General features: G+C 46.6%; 1 long non-coding RNA gene across 3 annotated transcripts; it reads right to left on the bottom strand.

The window, feature by feature from the left end:
* Nucleotides 1-826: 826 nt before the first annotated feature.
* On the bottom strand, nt 827-15060 carry LOC126640687 (uncharacterized). 3 transcript variants are annotated; one of them, XR_007629117.1, is made up of 5 exons: nt 11280-15060; nt 6382-8633; nt 5855-6130; nt 4051-4080; nt 827-3825 (listed from the first exon to the last, which is right to left on the bottom strand). It is a non-coding gene; the product is annotated as an uncharacterized LOC126640687 (long non-coding RNA). The 3 variants fall into 3 exon arrangements; XR_007629118.1 differs by having other exon boundaries at nt 830-3825; nt 8071-8633; XR_007629116.1 differs by having other exon boundaries at nt 5855-8633.
* Nucleotides 15061-16761: the final 1701 nt, after the last annotated feature.

Raw genomic sequence — 16761 nt, 5'->3', positions numbered from 1 at the left:
ATCCCCTGTGGAGTTCACGTGTCCCCTCAGCGTCCCCCTCTTCTCTCCAGGAACCTCTCATCGAGGCCGGAGCAATCCTCTGCTCCAGGGCAGGTTGTGGTGTCCCTGGTCATCAGTGGCACGGACACCCTGAGCATGCTTCCTTAAGGAACTGGGCTGAAACCCAGTCTGGTCACACGAGCAGGTTCTCTGAGGAGCAAACGATGTCTCTGGCGACACAAGGGGCTGACAAAGGGCACCGGGGCTTTCAACTCTGCAGAAGCCCCAGGGGTGCACTTACTGTCATGTTTGCTCACAGAGCCACTTCCACGAGCTCCAGCCAATGTTTGGACTCGAGCAGGGGCTCCATTTCAGTTCGTTCCCTTGACATCAGCAAAGCACAGCCTAGCAGAAAACACGCTGTGAAAACAACCAGCCACACATCTGCTTTTCGAGTAGACTGCACTAATTAAAGAGACTGACAGGGTGTGATGGGACAATAATCCTGATTTAATAAGACTGTTTTCTGCTTTCCAATCTCATGGATAGATCTGAAAATTGCGGCACCGTGGCTGGAACTCCTGGGAATTGTCCATGTGTAGATAGATAACACCACCACCAACAAGCAATTGTGTTTGCCACCATCCACTTCAGAGCTTGATGCAAAGTCTTGACTTGCAGCTTGCTCTTGCACTGAAATTTGACTTAAGGTACCAGCCATATTCTTATTGATCTGATATTTTGTCTCCTAATAACTTTCCCTATGAGTAAGGCTTGGCTTGTGGAAGTCTGGGAATGAATGTTCCATCATAAACAGAGACTAAACTAAACAAGAAAACAAGCATCAGCAAATGGTTCTAAAGACATTCAGTTCCACAAACCTCAAAAGGAACAAAAAGGTTTTGTAGATCTTTTTAAATCAGGTTTGAGTCTTTTTCTGCAAATAGGTTTGTGAATAATAAAGTAACCACACAACATAATTGTTTCTTTCCCCATCAGAGGCATTACTAAAATGGATTTTTAATTAATATTTTGAGAATGTTCCTTGTGAAAACGTCATGCTTCTTTTTTTCCTTGCATTTTCCCCTGCTGTTCTTTCTTGATCTTACCCTTTTTTCTTTCCATTTACCCATGAAAAGGGGAAGAGAAAAGGGGAAATGAAAGGATGACAGAAAATTATAAAACAAGTACATAAATATAAAGTCTTTATTCTCTGTTTCAGCTGAGAAAAGATCATAAATCTAAACAATGAGCACAAATGCCATTCCCATATGCAAAATGAAAGCACAGGGAGAAAATCAGGAAAGAGTGAACAAGAAGAACGTATTAAATTGGAAAACTCATTTGCAGCAACACATGTGTGAGATCAGCACAAGAGTTAACACAGAACCTTTTCCACTGTATGAAATGACAGCAGACTCCTCTCTTGGAGACACACCATGTCCTTGTGGGACTGACTTTGCTGACAGCAGTGCCATGAGAACAGTCAGGTAACCTGAAGGAACACACACCTCCAAAATCGTAGGTCCCAGTGAATGTTTTTTAACCCATGGTAAGGCTGTTTGGTGATAGACAACACTTCAAGAAGAACACTTTGACAAAGCGATGCTTGTGTCAAGCTTCCTGGTCAATGACACCATGAGAATTCAGAGTCCCAGTTTCCCCTTCCTTTATTTCCCCCCTTTTGATTTCCTGATTCAAACACTGATCCAAACAGTTTTCCTTCTTTCCTTGACATATCTCAAAATCAGAACATTTTTGTCAAGAAGGAGACAAGGGAACACATGAACTTCCCACCATACAAATGGACATCATCCCAAAGACATTCTAGGCAAAGCTGTTTTTCCACACGCTGTGAGAGTTCATGGATGGCTGCAGTGATTAACCCCAAAGCCCGGTGGCTTATTCAGTAGTAATCGTTGACTGATCCATTGTGTCATGTTTTCATTTCAGCACTTGTAGATCTTGGGAGCTTTCCAGTGACTGAGTCTGCATGCTTCCAATGTCCACCCCACTGGTGCTTCTAAATCAGAGATTTTGACTTTTACTATTGCAACCTGAAGATTCTTTTTTTGTCTTAAATGGCTTTCACCTTCACAGGGCTTAGAATGCTTCCTCCAGAAATCAGGAGAGGAATCAAAACCAAACAATAACAACAACAACAAGCAACCACAGAAAAAAAAATCCAGTTCCTTTTAAACAAAATTTTAAAAAATCCTTTTGCTTTATGTGAGGAAGCAGCCAATATAGTTTTCACCACTGGCCCAGGAAGGAAGATTTCCAGTCAAATTCCAGTCATGCTGATGTCCAATCAAGTTCTGCTTGATATTAATTTTTGATGGTAGACATTTGAAATTCCATCCTTGGTGGAAGGAATGAAAAAATCTTGATGGCTGTAAGGGACTCACATCCTTCCCCTTTATGCTTCATCACCAAGCAAGCAGAGTGCAGGATTTAATTTGAGCCACTGTCCTCAGAAATGTTCCTGCTTTGTTGAGAGAAGTTTATAGTCGGACCTCTCAGAGCAAAAGCTTACATGTCCTTTTTCCTACTACTCCTCCATTCCCACTGTTAAATTCTAGCACAGTCTTGCTGCATATCCATGGGATGGACACTTAAAATAGGACATCTGTAATCTAGCTGTTACTTTCTGTAAATGTAATGTCTAATCCTAATGCCCCAAAGAAACAGAGATGATGATTTTCCACACCTGCAGAAGGCCCATACAAAGTCTGAGAGAAATCAGATTTTAATTTCTTTGCTAGAGGAGGAGAGGAAGGCTTTCAAAGAGCTGTTTGCAGCTCCTTGAGTCTCACATCTGTTACATGCTCACTTGGCACAGGTCAGAGTATCCCTCAGGCCACGTTTCCTACAAAACCACATAGCAGCAAGAGTGCAGAGAACACTCACTGTGCCGCCTCCCTCTCCTCTGTCTTCCTGATTCTATTTCCCTCTTCTTAAGACTGACAAGGTCATCTGCAGCTTTCAGGAGCTTCCTTGGGTCTGGATGCCATTTACCTTCTGTCCTTGGGAGACCCTAACTCCTGTAGGCTTAGAGAGAAGTCATCAATCAGCCCATGTGCCGCGACTGGTTTGGTTTGAAGTAGTTTGAAGACTGATCCCTCAAAGCCGTGGTGGGGGCGGAGGGAGCAAGATGAAAGGGAAGAGGGCAGAAAGACATTGCAATGTATATTCATGTTTTTCAAGAGAAGCTTGAATAAAGATGCTCTCAAACATCCAAATGGAGACATTCTGGGCAGCCTGCAGTGTCCTAAGGGGCTGTATTACAGAGTGGCCTTTTTCTGAGGAGAATTCAGGAAGAGCACGTGGGAGGGAGCTTGTTTTCTACCAAGCAAAACGAAGTCCTTAGAAGAGCCACATCACGCTAGCTGAGATGGGAAGGCCTAGAGCACTTCCTTGGTATGCAGACTTTAGCTTGGCAAGAAGACTTGTTGGGCCTGGGATGCCAAGCAATTTGGACAGACTCCAGCCCCATCGCAGAAGTGTTCTCTGCCTGCCTCTGGGAGGAACACAAGCTGTGTTCCTCAGCTCTTCCCAGTGCCTCTGACCTGCTCAACCCATTGCAAGCTGGATGCAGGACCCACACACAGTCACCTGGACTTGTCAGAATGAGCCAGATTTCAAGACATCCAAAACCACAGAAGGAAAGTCCCCAGGCCCTCAGTGCCAACGGATCCAAAGAATATTCCCTCAGGTCCTGTTTCATGTAGGTTCCTGACTAGCAACTAAAAGAATCCAGTCCCAAATGCAATCCTACCACAGTGTCACATGTTAATCCAATGTCTTTCCAGGCTGGGTAAGTTCTCACACCTGATCAAAAATATTCTGAGGATGAAAAAAAAAAAAGGCCTTTGTAAATGCATTTTCTAATAGCAGAGGCAGGCAAGGAATTTTGCAAATACCACTCGCTTGCCCAAACTCCAACAAAATATAAACTCTGCAGACAGGGATGGTTAACCTAGGGTAAATATTTAACTTTATCCTCCAAAGGCACATGCAGTTTTTACCGGAAAGAAGATTAAAAATATAGAATAATACCCCCACACATACCTTGTTTACTCTAAGGCTCCTTTGATGGCTCTGGAAACAAATTCATATTGAGACAGGAGTAAATTTAGGATAGGGTGTGTTACTCCCTTTTTCAAAACCATCATAATACACAAACATGAAGAAAAACAAATCAGTACATGATGGCAAACAGGGACCCCGAATCACCTCCCAGGAATAATGCAATTTTCTCCTTCATAAGCTCTCCCTCAGATTTTTCTTTGACAGTAAAGCAGGGAAAAGCATGAAAAAAAAAAAGGGCAAGAACAAGCACAGACGTTCAAGATCTTGGATATGTGACAACCTGTCCTAGCAGGGGACATTGCCTCTAGCTGGTGGGGGAAATCCAGGGTCAGGCTTTTCAAAATAAGCTGGGCTGATCTGAAAACAAGCTGTGTGATCTCTCGCAGTAAAGCTTTGCTACTGAAGAAGCAAGGGAAACGATGGGAGGGTTTCAGCTGTGGGAAACACGCCTGAGTGAAGAACCTGCAAGTGCTCCAAGTGCCTGCTGATTTCTCCCGTGGTTGTGGGTTGACAGAGTGCCTTGTCACTGGCAGGAGGCGGGTAAGTTAGGCAACTGAGGATTTGCCTGGCATTCAAGCATTCATACACAAGCACAGCATGCCTTGATTTACATCAGCTGTACGGAATATGCTATAAAAAGCTACATTAGGGAGGGGCGAAAAAGCATGAGCAATTTCTGAATGTTGGTTGTGATTCAGTGGCTAGAATAAGCAAGGGGAATATTTATCCTTACACATTTTGTCCCTGATTACGTTATGACAATGAATACTGTACCCCTGATTATGGGTGACAGTAAACTGGGATGACAGCAAACAGGAATGGCAAAACTTCTGCCAAGGAACATAGAGGAGCGTGCAGCTGCCCTTTGCCCACTGGCCTGTAAGGACGTCTTCCCATGCCCCCAGCTTGATGCAGGAGTGTGACACTGTCACAGTGGCCACACCAGGGGCAGTGGGAGCCAACATATGGACCAAGCATGTCTCTGAGAAGTAACTGCAGCTCTGGAGATCCCTGTGGCTATGAGGAGAGCAGCAAAATATTGTGAGAACAGTCATGCTGGAAAAGAAGAACGTAAGAGTGAGCAAAGTAATATGTGATGTTTTCCAAGAATACATCCCAGGTATCCAACAGTCTGCAGCTCAGATATTTCCAGGTGGTCCTTTGGATTTAAAAGGCTTCCATTCATTTTTACTCCTGCAGATTTGTCTGCTGTTTTTTGTAACCCCATCATCTCTTTTCCAGAGGTGTGTGGTTAGTCCTGTACAGAGCTCACTGCACACTTTTGTCACCCTCTGCACCTCTCCTGGTGGAGACAAGTGGCTACCAGGGCTGCATCCACTAAAAACTTGCCATGTTTGCTATAATCTGTGAAATACAGATTTAGGAAGGTGTCACAGCTTTTTACCTTTGTCCTCCAAGGCTGCTGTTCAGCCACTGAGTGCAATTCCCTCCTTTGTGAGGAAGAGAATTGGGCATTCAGGCTCAGGAGATGTTATTAGGCTCACGAGTCTAATGAGACTGTGGGTCTCTGAGGCTGTGAGTCCTCCACTTTCTGCTCAGAGACAGCTCCTCAGCTCCTCAGAGGAGGTTTCTCTTTGGCCAACCTGCCTACTTTTGTGACAAAACTCACAGAAATACACTTCCTGTGAGATTTCTACCCTCCAGCAAAATTTCAGTGAAATTGCATGCTGGAATCAAGAGCTGTTAATGAGGGGTGGGTGGATGGAGTCACGTAGATACACATCTCCCAGTGCATGTGCCAGTGTACCAGACTAATGCTTACCTTGTGTTTACTGTGGTCCCAGTTCTCTGTGTGAATCACAAAGTAGTTTTCCTAATATGGGAGAAAGGGGGCAATGCAGATTATCTCTTTAGTCCTGAAAAGAGACATAAAAATATGTGGAAATACAGAGGGAGTAACATATATCTAAAGAAAATGGTAAATACTTACTCGAGTTGCATTGCTACTCTCTTCATTTCCTCCCATCGTGTTTGCATCATGGAAACTGAGCTTTTTGCTGCTGAAGTCCACAGTTTCAGACACATTTCCTAGCTAGACCTGGAAAAGTACGTTGATACCTGATGTTTGTCTGGGGCTTGTATTTCTCATTGATCTCAAAACCTTTGAGAATCTGAGCTTGCATTACCCACCGTAAAATTTTCAAAGCTGTCTAGGCTGCTGTAGGTGTATGAGATGACTGCTGGGAGCTCCAAAGGCCCTTTTGCTAGCCTGAGCTAAAGCAATTTCAGCTCCCTAATGAAGCAGCATCATTATCAAAACCAGGCGAAGCAAAACAAACAACAACATACCTGTGCAGAGTGGATTGCACACCTCTGCGGTCGTGTTAACAGTCCTGTCACTGCAGGTCTGGGGAATAACAGCCCTGCTGGGAATTAAGATGAGCAAAACAAGGCAGGAGGACCGTGCGCTTTACACCTGCCTGAGGTCAGAGCCCAGACCTCTTGCATCAGGGGGTGCAAGTTCAGCCTCTGGCACAGTGCAGCCACAGAACAGGGTGTCAGCCCCAGGCTGAAGCCCCCTGATCCTGCATCGGGGCTGCTGAGCCACGGGACACATGTCCTTCTCGAGGGGTTGAAGAAGCCCTAACTCAGCTTGCAAAGGAGCCTTAAGAAAAATGAAGCGAGGCAAAGCCACCCTCCACCCCTTGCTCACACGCCACCTTGTTGCAGAGGTGAAAGAGTGGCTCTGTTGGCAGCAGAGGATATGCTGAGCAGAGCCACCACATCTTTCTGGTGGATAAGGGGAGGCAGCAGAGGCGGCAGCTGGAGCAGGCTGAAAGCTTTTTCTGAGTGCCACAGGAAAAGAAACCATTATGAGAGCGTGCTGAAAGCCTATTCATTGCTAAGGAAAGGGCTACTAAAGAATGTGGGACGAATGCCGAAAGCTGCCAGCCAGAGCAACAGGAAGATTATTAAAGCCCTTTGCAAAGACCCCCCCTCTCCTTCCTTTGGCAGTGGCAATTCTGGACATGGAGCTGTTTCTGACCTACCCATTGAAACCTTGTAAATAGCTGTCTGTGGGGAGGGAGAAGCTGGGTTACAGCCCTGGGGGTTTCTTCGCGTGGGAACCGTAGGTGAAATGCCCGTCTTACAGCCAAGTACAGTCAGGAATGAAGGCAAATGCACACCCTGGAGAAGCTCTCCTTGGATTATCAGGCCTTTATGGGGAGTGACTTATGCATCCAAAGGAAGCAAATGGGGCAGTTTTCAGCTGTGCTCCTCAGCAGGGAGCAGTGCCAGCCTTCTCCTGGTTGCTGGCTGTGAGAGCATGGTCTGTGCACACAGCAGATGGGCTAGGGAAGGCTTTTGGTCTTCCAACAGGAATATTTTGCCCTGAGTCAGCAACAACCTGTTCTGACAGACATGACAACTGTCTCCTGCTTTCTCTCTCCCAGTGTCTGTCTTCCTTTCCGCCTGCTCTTACATTTCTCTCTTTTTCCTCACCTCAGCTTTCTATCTCTTCAGCGTTGCTTGGGATGAATGTCTGTGAGACAAACCCTAGCCAAGGGGAACCCATCCCAGGAACAAAGCCCCTGGGCAAAGATTCCTACAAGCAAGGCTGTCCCCTTTCCTGTCTGTGGTGAAGCTGATCCCGTGGCTCTTCAATGAGATTGCTGTGCCCGTAACTGTTATGTTTTAGGACCCAATGCAGTCCCTCCCTGCAGGCCCAGCCTGGTGAGAACCCTGTAGTAGTAGGTGCTGTACAGACACATGAGGGAAAAGTCCACCCCACCGAAGGTTTCTGCGGGGTGAGAAGAGAGGTGGAGGCACAAGAGTGTAAAGAGACTTGCCCAAAGTTATCCAGTACATCCTGCTCTTTGATGTGCCTTGTCCCAGGCTATGTGTCCCCCCGCCCCTCCCCCAACATGTACCACTTATTCAGAGACAACAGCATGGTTCCAGGCTGGGAGCATTGTTTTCTTGCTTCTAGGAATGTCCTGGCAGGGAACCAGCATGAAGGAGGAGGTGAAGAAGTACCTTCAGGCGGTTGAGATGGTCTCCTGACTTCTCTTGGCTGCAATGAGACTCCAACATGTCTGCTTCCATAGCCAAGGGTTTAAAAGTCAGGAGTCTGGTCCCTCCAAACTCATGAGATTTTATGGCTTAAAAAGCATGACGTTTAAAAAAAAAAGTAAGTGCTTGTTTTTCATTTGTCTTTGGTACTGGAGGCCTTTGGGTCATATTGTTGAGCTTTTATCCCCAAATTCTGCCCTTTGGTCAGGGAACACAGAGCATATTCCTTGTCTGCTCACTCACATATATTCACAAAACTTTGCAGAACCTGAAGTCTTTGAGCCCTCTAACTCTGTCCACCTTCATTAAATTTGGCCAGTGGGTTCAAGTTGTGAGGGAGCCAATCACACACAGCACCATTAAATAAACCTTGTGTCTTTAGAAAATGGGCCAGAAGTAGACATGTCAAAGGTTACTACTACTTTTTTTAAGGATACAACTAAATCTTCTTGGAGTGGAGGAGAGGAGAGACATGGAAACACTTCATGTGTTGGAAAAGCTGCTCAGAGGCTGGACCAGGAGTCTCTCTGGAAAGAAGAAAGAACATTCAATAACCAAACTCAGCTGAAGCAAAACCATAGAAAACAAACTGCCTGTGCCAGGAATCTGGGGGAAGGGCCAATGCTGGGAAAGAGGGAGGAAAGAGCACAGAGAATTATTTAGTTCAAGTAAAAACAGAGCAGCACATCTGAAGAATATAACAGGGAGGTGCATGTTACAACTGGCCAAGATGAAAAGAATCAGAAAAGAAAGAAGGAGAGGCAAAGGCAGCTTTAGGAGTAATGACAGGGAGATCACATTTTCAAGCAGAGCTCAGACATGTCAGCTAAGTGGAGCCTTGTGAGCACTGCATGATGCTTAATCCTAAAGGCATCCCAAATTCCAGTAACACTATCCACCTCAAGCCAGCAGATGCACCATCTCACCTATACCCTTGGGGCTCAGAAGAATGCTGGTGTTTGGATGTTTGCCCTTCCCTGCATCCATCCCGAATCCTGACTTACCTGTGCAAGGGCCACAGCTCCTAACAAGGCAGGAAGGGAGATGTTCAGCTGGGCTTGGCTAATGAAGGGTTGGAGACATGCCTGCAAAAGCCTCATGGCATTTTCAACCCAGTGCAACATGGAGATGGATGGCTGAGATGGGATTACAGGGCACTTTGATCTCCCTGGCTTCCCTCCCCAAAATTAAATGATTGGGATGAAACATAATTTTTTCTCCAGGGGACAAGAGCTGCCAGGAAGAGCTCAGATACCTCCAGTGCTGCAGCACTTTTATGCAAGTAGTGGCTGGGTGGTACTTGGTCCCAGAATGCTGATGCTGAGCAGAAAGATGGGAGCAGCCAGGGTGCTCCAGTACCTGCACAAGGATAAATTATCCCCATGAGCCCTGTGACTGGAGAAATGACCATGCTTTGCTCCCAGCTGGAAACAGCCAGGGAAATTGTTCAGGGAAAATTCTGAGATCTGGCCTGAGCTGAAAAGGGAAAGCTGGTGGGGACAGGAGGGGGGTCTTGTAAGGTAGGAAATTTCTCCATGGTAAAACACCACTGCCTCCTACTTCTGCTCAGTCCAAAGTGCAGCGTGAGCGGCCAGGCACAGCCACGTCCCACCCTCGGCAGCACACTCGCCTGTCTTGTTGATTCAGTTCATTCCCAGTGGGACAGGATGGGGCAGGATTTGGCCCTTTGTCTCTCAGTGTCTGTGCAATCTGTGGGCTTGCAAGCAGTGAACCGTAAAAAATGAAGAGTTGACAATTAAATGCTCAAAATCTGCTAGGACTTTGTCCGGAGTGGGCTAAGCAAACAAGTCCAGATGGAGCGACCTATGATCTGCACAGTTACATGGTCTGCTCAGCTAAGAGCGTGTTCAGCACTGCTTAATTTGCCTTAATCATACTAATTTATGAGCCAGGTTTCTTACTTAATTAGTGAAATGAAGAATGAAAAGTGAATGCATAGCAGTAAGTCTCTACTTGTTCAGCTGGCTTATAACCTCCATTACTGAGCCGGGAGAGTTGTGTTGATTTGGTGTGTGGATGTTTAATGTGGCTGTTCACAGGGTGCAGAAAATGGTGAGGAATCAGCAAATAAAGGGACTGAGCACATCAGCCTCTCAGTGAAGACTGAGTCAGTGGCCACATGATGTTCTTGGAAGGGCCATTTTGGGTGAAGAAGGATGCAAACCTTTGAGTTGCTGCTGAGCATGACACAGCATTTGCCCACACACCTGGAGCAAAGTTCCCACTTCAGCCCCAAACGATTTCCCCAGGAACACAAGGAAATCACCAGGGCTCAGTGTCTTTCACAGGAGAGCATCACCAGCCAGCTCCAGCAGGTTCTGGGAGCATTTTCCTTCACGGGACATTGACCAGTGTTGATCCTGCTCATGTGGAACAAGGCAACGCTGTTTCTCATGTGCCTCCAGGGGACTAAAGAGGACCTCAGGGAAGATGGCACAAAACCTTCCCTGGGTTTGCATTTACAGATGGAGAACTGTTTTCAAGGCATGAACTTTAGTGATAAGGCAGGGTTGGGGTTTTTTCCTGCTTTGAAACCAACCTTTTTCTGGCTGCAGAGGGTTGTTCCCTCCATACTGTCAAATAGGAAAAGTAATTTAAAGAATCGGATGCAAATACCCCTGTTTTCTTTCTCGTTCCCTTGTTTTCTTTCTGCTGCTTTTAATTTTTGGACTTACTCTACTATTGGATAATTGCTTTGGCTAATTGCATTGAAATAGTTTTAGCAAGATTGGGTAATTACATTCAGAGCAGTTGGGCTGAAAATGCACAGAATCTGGTTGGAGTATTTCACAAGAGGCTGAACCAGATAAACAAAAAGCGATGTGTTACTTTGTGTAAGATACATGCACGTACTTAGGGTACACAGGTCCAACTTTAAAATGGGGAAATACTGTATTCAGGACTCTGAGCCTTTCCTGAGGGCCTGGGATCTGTGGAAAGTAATTCGGACTGGCAGTGGAGGGAACTTGTAAATACAACCTAGATTTTCACTAACACCAGACAACCAGTTCCAAAAGTGAAAACCCCACAAGTATCTTAGGAGCTTCTGTCACTGTATCAGAAGCCTCACAGGCAAATGCAGCTTTTATTTCTACATACATTCAGTGAAATTCAAATTTCCAATAATTAAACCGTTGCAACCAGATGTGTACCTGTACTTTTGGCGCTCCTGTAGCCAGTAGAAATACAGCAATTCTCTTTTAGCTTTGTGCATATTCAGAAATCCTTTCCTGGGAGCTCATCACCCCCCACGTGTGAAGCAGGTATCCAGCATGAAGGGGACATGGGGCAGTTTTATCCAGTTCCTGTGCTGGCTCCTTCCTTAGCCCTTCCTGTGGCTGGTTACTTCATGTGGAGTTTCCTCCTCCAGATCTCAGGCATATGGGGAGGCTGGTGGGAAATGCTACAGATTTTGGTGAAGGGTTTCTGTGCAAACCCAGCAGTCCCCCAGATACATGGAATGCTGTGATGGATGACCACTTTGGATGGTCATCCTGCTTCTCAGGTCCCCACAGCACACAAGCATGAGGGGTCATTTCACCTTCCTAGCACTGTGCTTTGGTCCTGGTGAGGAAACAAGGTGCTCTCGTTTTCTTCTCTAAGGGAAGGGTTAATGGAGGAGCAGGCAGGAATTGCATGTCTAAAGCCCACTGGCAACATCTCTGATGTAGCTCAAGCAATTTGCTGGGATGAAACTTGCACCAGTCTGCCTATTTACCCGTCCTTCCTCTATCTCTCTCATCTAAAAGCAAGACACAAGTTTGTGAGTCACAAGCAGACTAATTTGAGAAAGGCCAAAGCCACTTCTGAGAGCCTCTGGCTCATGGATGAGACACCGGCCCCACTGGAGCAAACCTCCCACCAAACAGTCCCACTGACTGAGATAAAACCAGGCAAAATGCTTCTCAATAAATCACCCTGACAGAAATCATTTCATAAAGGGCATCTTGTTGATGGCAGGTCCTTCAGGCCAGGGCTGTGACTCTGCCACATTAACTATATTAATGTCCACACTCGGCGTGATGAGGAGTGATGGAGACCACAGCTGAGCGAACGAGTCTGAGCCGAGGGCTTCAGCCTTGGGTTTTTCCGAGCACTGCAGCCTGTGTGGGCACTGGACAAGCACAAGTCTGGGCAAAGCTCAACATTTCCCAGATGCAAAAGCAGAATTTAATTTTGCCACGAGGAACTGAGGCATATGTTGTAGGAAGCGAATGGTGGGGACAGTCCTTGGGCAGTGAGCTTCTGATTCCATTGGAGGAAGAAAGATGGGGGACTGGGGGGAATATGATCTTAGGAAAAACTCCAGAAATTTACAAGAAATCCCAAACTCTGGTATAGATGACAGGGCCAAGGTTGCCTTGCCTGATTTCCCATAAAACCTCACAGATTTCACTGCAAGCACAGAGTTTGGCTTTTCCATCAGCATGGACAAAAACCACACAACACTGACAGCAACCCCCACAGCAGCAGGTGTTGTTACTCGGTGCTCCCCTGCTGTTGAGCACTGCCCATCCGAGCAGAGAAGATGCTGTGAAAGAGAAGGTGAAGGTCTGGCCCATGTGGTTGGTGCCCCTGAATCCCAGGGCCCGAGCAAAACCAAGGCCTTTGCAAAAGGTAGCAGGGAGGCTGACATTGTGTTGAGGTCTTTGCCAGTTTGGATGCTGAGGTGCACCAAGTCAGCACGGCTTGGGGAAACTGGTGGTTTCTCATACCCAGACATCTCCCCTGGGACAAAAGCCCTTTGTTTTCCCATCCAGTCCCAGCAAAATGAACCTTGCTGGAGCCACATTTAAGCACATGGCATTGCTGCCAGCACACAGGCTGAGCCAGCCCCTAGCAAGGGTGAACTGGTCTCTGAAGCCAGGGTGCACTACATCGAGACACTAGGCTTATGTATAGACTCTAGAGGATCTCAGGTGCTGGCATAAGGTCCATGGAGTGATCTACTTTAAAGTGAGGAAGAGCAGGGTATGGCTGTGAAAGGAGACACACGCTGTCAGCACAAGTGTTTGGGATTGGTCATGGACCAGCACCATAGGAGCTGTCATCCCTTGAGGTGGACGTGGTGGTACATGGAGATACCAGTCATCTGCTCCAGCCTGCAAAAGTGGAGTGAGCTTTGCAATTGCCAAAGAGGTCTCCTCTGGAAGTGGAAAAAGCAGCACTCTCCCAGCATGGTCATGTCCTTTGCTGGTGCAGCTCTTTTGGGATCTGCAATGAGTGTCCATGTTGCATTAGCCCTGTGTGGGCTTGTCCAAGCCTCTCACTGCACTTCAGAGGGATTTGATGACCACTGCGACTCTCCCTGCCTGTAGGGACCAGGTTTCTGAGTGCTGTGAAAGTCTTTTCTCTAGTCTGGGCCCTCAAAAGAAGCACTGTTATTCTCCCAAAGATTTCCTCCAAACGTCTAATAGATGAATGACTAGCTTCTGCACAACTCCAAGGTAAACTACAGCTTTCTGAGATCCTGGGAGAGCTGTCTTTGTGACTGGAAGCTTCGTCCCATGACATTCCCGCAAGCAGGGTTATCCTAAGCCCTCCTGTCTGCAAGTGCCAACACACACCATATCGGATGTCACTGAGCATTTCCAGTTTGCAGACTCACTTTGCTTGCATTTTATTTCCCAGGCACGACTTACATCCTTCCTGATGGATGTGTCCACACAGTTAGCGTACCAGACTGGGCACAGCCTGCCCTCCAAACTGAGCCTGAGGTGCTGTGGACACAACCAGTAGCTCCCAGGGTCACACAACATTTTGGCTCTGAAGATGTTTGTGTTCCAGTTTCTTCACTTGGGTCCTCATTTGCCTCAGGGAGGTTGAACTGGCCAAGACTGACAGAGAGTGGAAGGCCCTTGTGTAAAATACCCATCCTGGGAGGTGATGTATTGTTGTTTTACAAACCCTTCAGCACTCTGACTTCAGCAGGGTACCGCATTACTTGGGGTGCCTGAGTAAAGTGTTTTGCTCCTATTTAGGGGACATTGTTATTAAGGTGAACCCAGGACTTGTATGGATGTGGATATCCCTATTTGAAGAGCTAAACAGAAGTTGTAATTCCCCTCCTGACCTCTATAAACTCAGATGCTTTTCTCACTGGCCCATGCTGTTGTTGAAAGCTGGTCCCACTCCTCTGTTTAAAGCAGGGGCAACTTTCCATTGAAGAGATCCCAGAGTCCCAACTGCAAACTCTGAGCAGCTCCTACCATAAACCCCTCGCAGGCACACAGAGCAGAGGCAGGAGACACTGACACCTCCTGGTATAGTGTATCACTGAGAAATGATTCACCAGCCACTGCCTGAGAAACTCTGGCTTGGGATATACCCAACACAACACACTGGATTTTACTCTGGTGCATGGGCCACCTTGAACCTGGGTCTTCCTTTGAGCTGTCAGGATATTCTGCATTTTTGTCAGGAATACTAGGTTGTTGTCTCGTTGTTCCTTTGGCAACCCACTGCTTCCCTGACAAGGTCGTGGTTTAGGTTAAAAAAAAAATCCATTCAGCTTTTAAATACAGCTTGCCATACAGCTCAGGGTTTGCTAATGTCATAGAAAATGTATTGATTTTTTTTTTTGAGAACATAATTTTTATATAGGCTGAAGTGCTCCATGCTCCTGGTGAGCCCAGCAGTCTGGGCAAACATTTCTGTGTCCTTTCCCCTCATGATAAACCTGACTGTACCATCACTCAGAGATTCACAGACCACACCACCTCACCGCTGTTTACTTGAGGTCAGTTCAGTTTGGCAGAAGTTTTGCAATAGAAGTTAATTAGGGAGAGCGTGCTGATGAGAAAGTCTTAGGGCAGATGAAAGTCAGGCCCAAGTATCTTCCTTGCATCTGTAACAGAAGAGAAACACAAATAAAAATTATTGCAAATCAAGTTCCACATCTTTTGTTATCAGGAGCAAGTCACGACACCAAGTCTCAATATTTTGAAATTATATGTAGGAGGGGGAGTGTCATAAAATAACACCATCCTAAGAAAGTGGAGCAGCAATTATTCTCTGTATTTTTCAAGAAAAACAGGCCAAAAATGTAGCAACCTTACTCGATTTATCCTAATAAATACTTCTTGCTCCTTAAATAATAAAAGAAGGGACAAAGAGCATAACTCAAACCAAGCTCAGCCTTTGGAGTAATTTTACCATTTCTGGTTCTTTTAGAGAACCATTCTCCAGTTCCCCTCCGATGGATCTCAGCTTTCAGATGTTGTCGGTGTGAACCCTCTGTGCCCTGTCCCTCCGAAATCGCGGGGCTCAAAGCCCACCGGGCTGAAAAATGAAGGAGTGCAATAAAGGCGAGGAGAAGCTATTTTGATTGTATAGTGCCACCCACTGTCGGAGAGACAGACGGCACCGGGGCCGCTGCTCCGACACGGGCGGCGCTTGCTGCTGCCATCAACGACTAAGATAAATACCTGAGACGTGTCATTCAGATATCTGAGGCTGCCAGATGTCTGTAAGGCATCTCTATACAGACAGTGGGACGTGTACACATGGATATGCAACTGCTGAGGTCAGCAGTATGTTGCACACATGTAACTCAATACAATATAAATATTGTATACATCGATCAATATTTCTGTACGTGACAGTTCTGAGTCTTGATGGGTCGCAGGAAGCTGATGTGAAGTGAGTGCACAGAGAAACAGATCCAGGGGGGAGGAGACCTCACTGGAAAAGCTTTGGGTGGGTCTGGGGCTCACAAGAGCCCAGGAAAACACATCAGTTGCGTGCCAGCCCTTCTTGGCAGCCTACAGGTGTAGAAAGGGTGGTCAAGGAGATAGGGAGGGGATGGAGATGTGTAGGTGCAGGGAAATACGGGCCCGTGTGCACATTTCTTCAGTGAAGAAGCTTGATTTGTTGTCTGTATTTGATACACATCATGATTATCAGCTACTTATGCGCATCAGGACAGACAGAATTATGCCATGACTTTCCTCTGTCCGGACATCATGCGGAAAAACATCCACCTAAAGCACTGTGCCACTCTCTGGGTTATGCCATTGCACTTCTGCAGAAGGAAAGATATTTTCCAACAGTTCTGTGGGGAGCTCAGACATCCCGACACCCTCCAAACCCACGAAACAGCGTATCCTGGGAAAAGGCCAGGCTGTATTTCTCTGTGCATCCACCACCCATGGCCAAAGGCAATTCAAGCAGCCAGAGAGCAGGGCATGCTCTGATGAGCAGGGAGCTCTTGGAGGATGCTGCACTCTTCTGCAGAGGCGCCCTTGGAGAAGAGATCTTTCATTAAGATTGTCATTTGCTACCATTTCCATCCCCGCAGAGGCTGCCTCCTCCTCGCAGGCACCGTCCCCGGGGAGGCAGCGCTTGTGAAATATTCATACATCAGAAGAAATTACATTTGTGAGCGTGGACTGCGAAGCGACAACTGGCTGGAGGGGCGAGCAGGGAAAAACAATGGGAATGAGGGAGAGAAAGGGGGGGAAAAAAAAAGGCAGAATGTGGGAAGTGAGAGGTGAGCTGTGATTTCTCCCTGCCAAAATGCACATTGGGTCTCAGTGTGGTGAGGAGCTTCATGTGCTGTGCTGGGGTTTGTTTCTGGTGGCATATGAAGTGAATAGGCTTTCTCCTCACCAAACAGCATTTGTATTTGTGCTT

Source organism: Myiozetetes cayanensis, unplaced genomic scaffold (genome assembly GCF_022539395.1).
Source record: "Myiozetetes cayanensis isolate MyiCay16 unplaced genomic scaffold, myiCay2020 scf2-11, whole genome shotgun sequence".
In the NCBI taxonomy this organism is placed as follows: domain Eukaryota; kingdom Metazoa; phylum Chordata; class Aves; order Passeriformes; family Tyrannidae; genus Myiozetetes; species Myiozetetes cayanensis.
The sequence above is the reverse complement of the archived record's forward strand: the minus strand, read 5'-3'. Positions and strand labels throughout refer to the sequence as shown.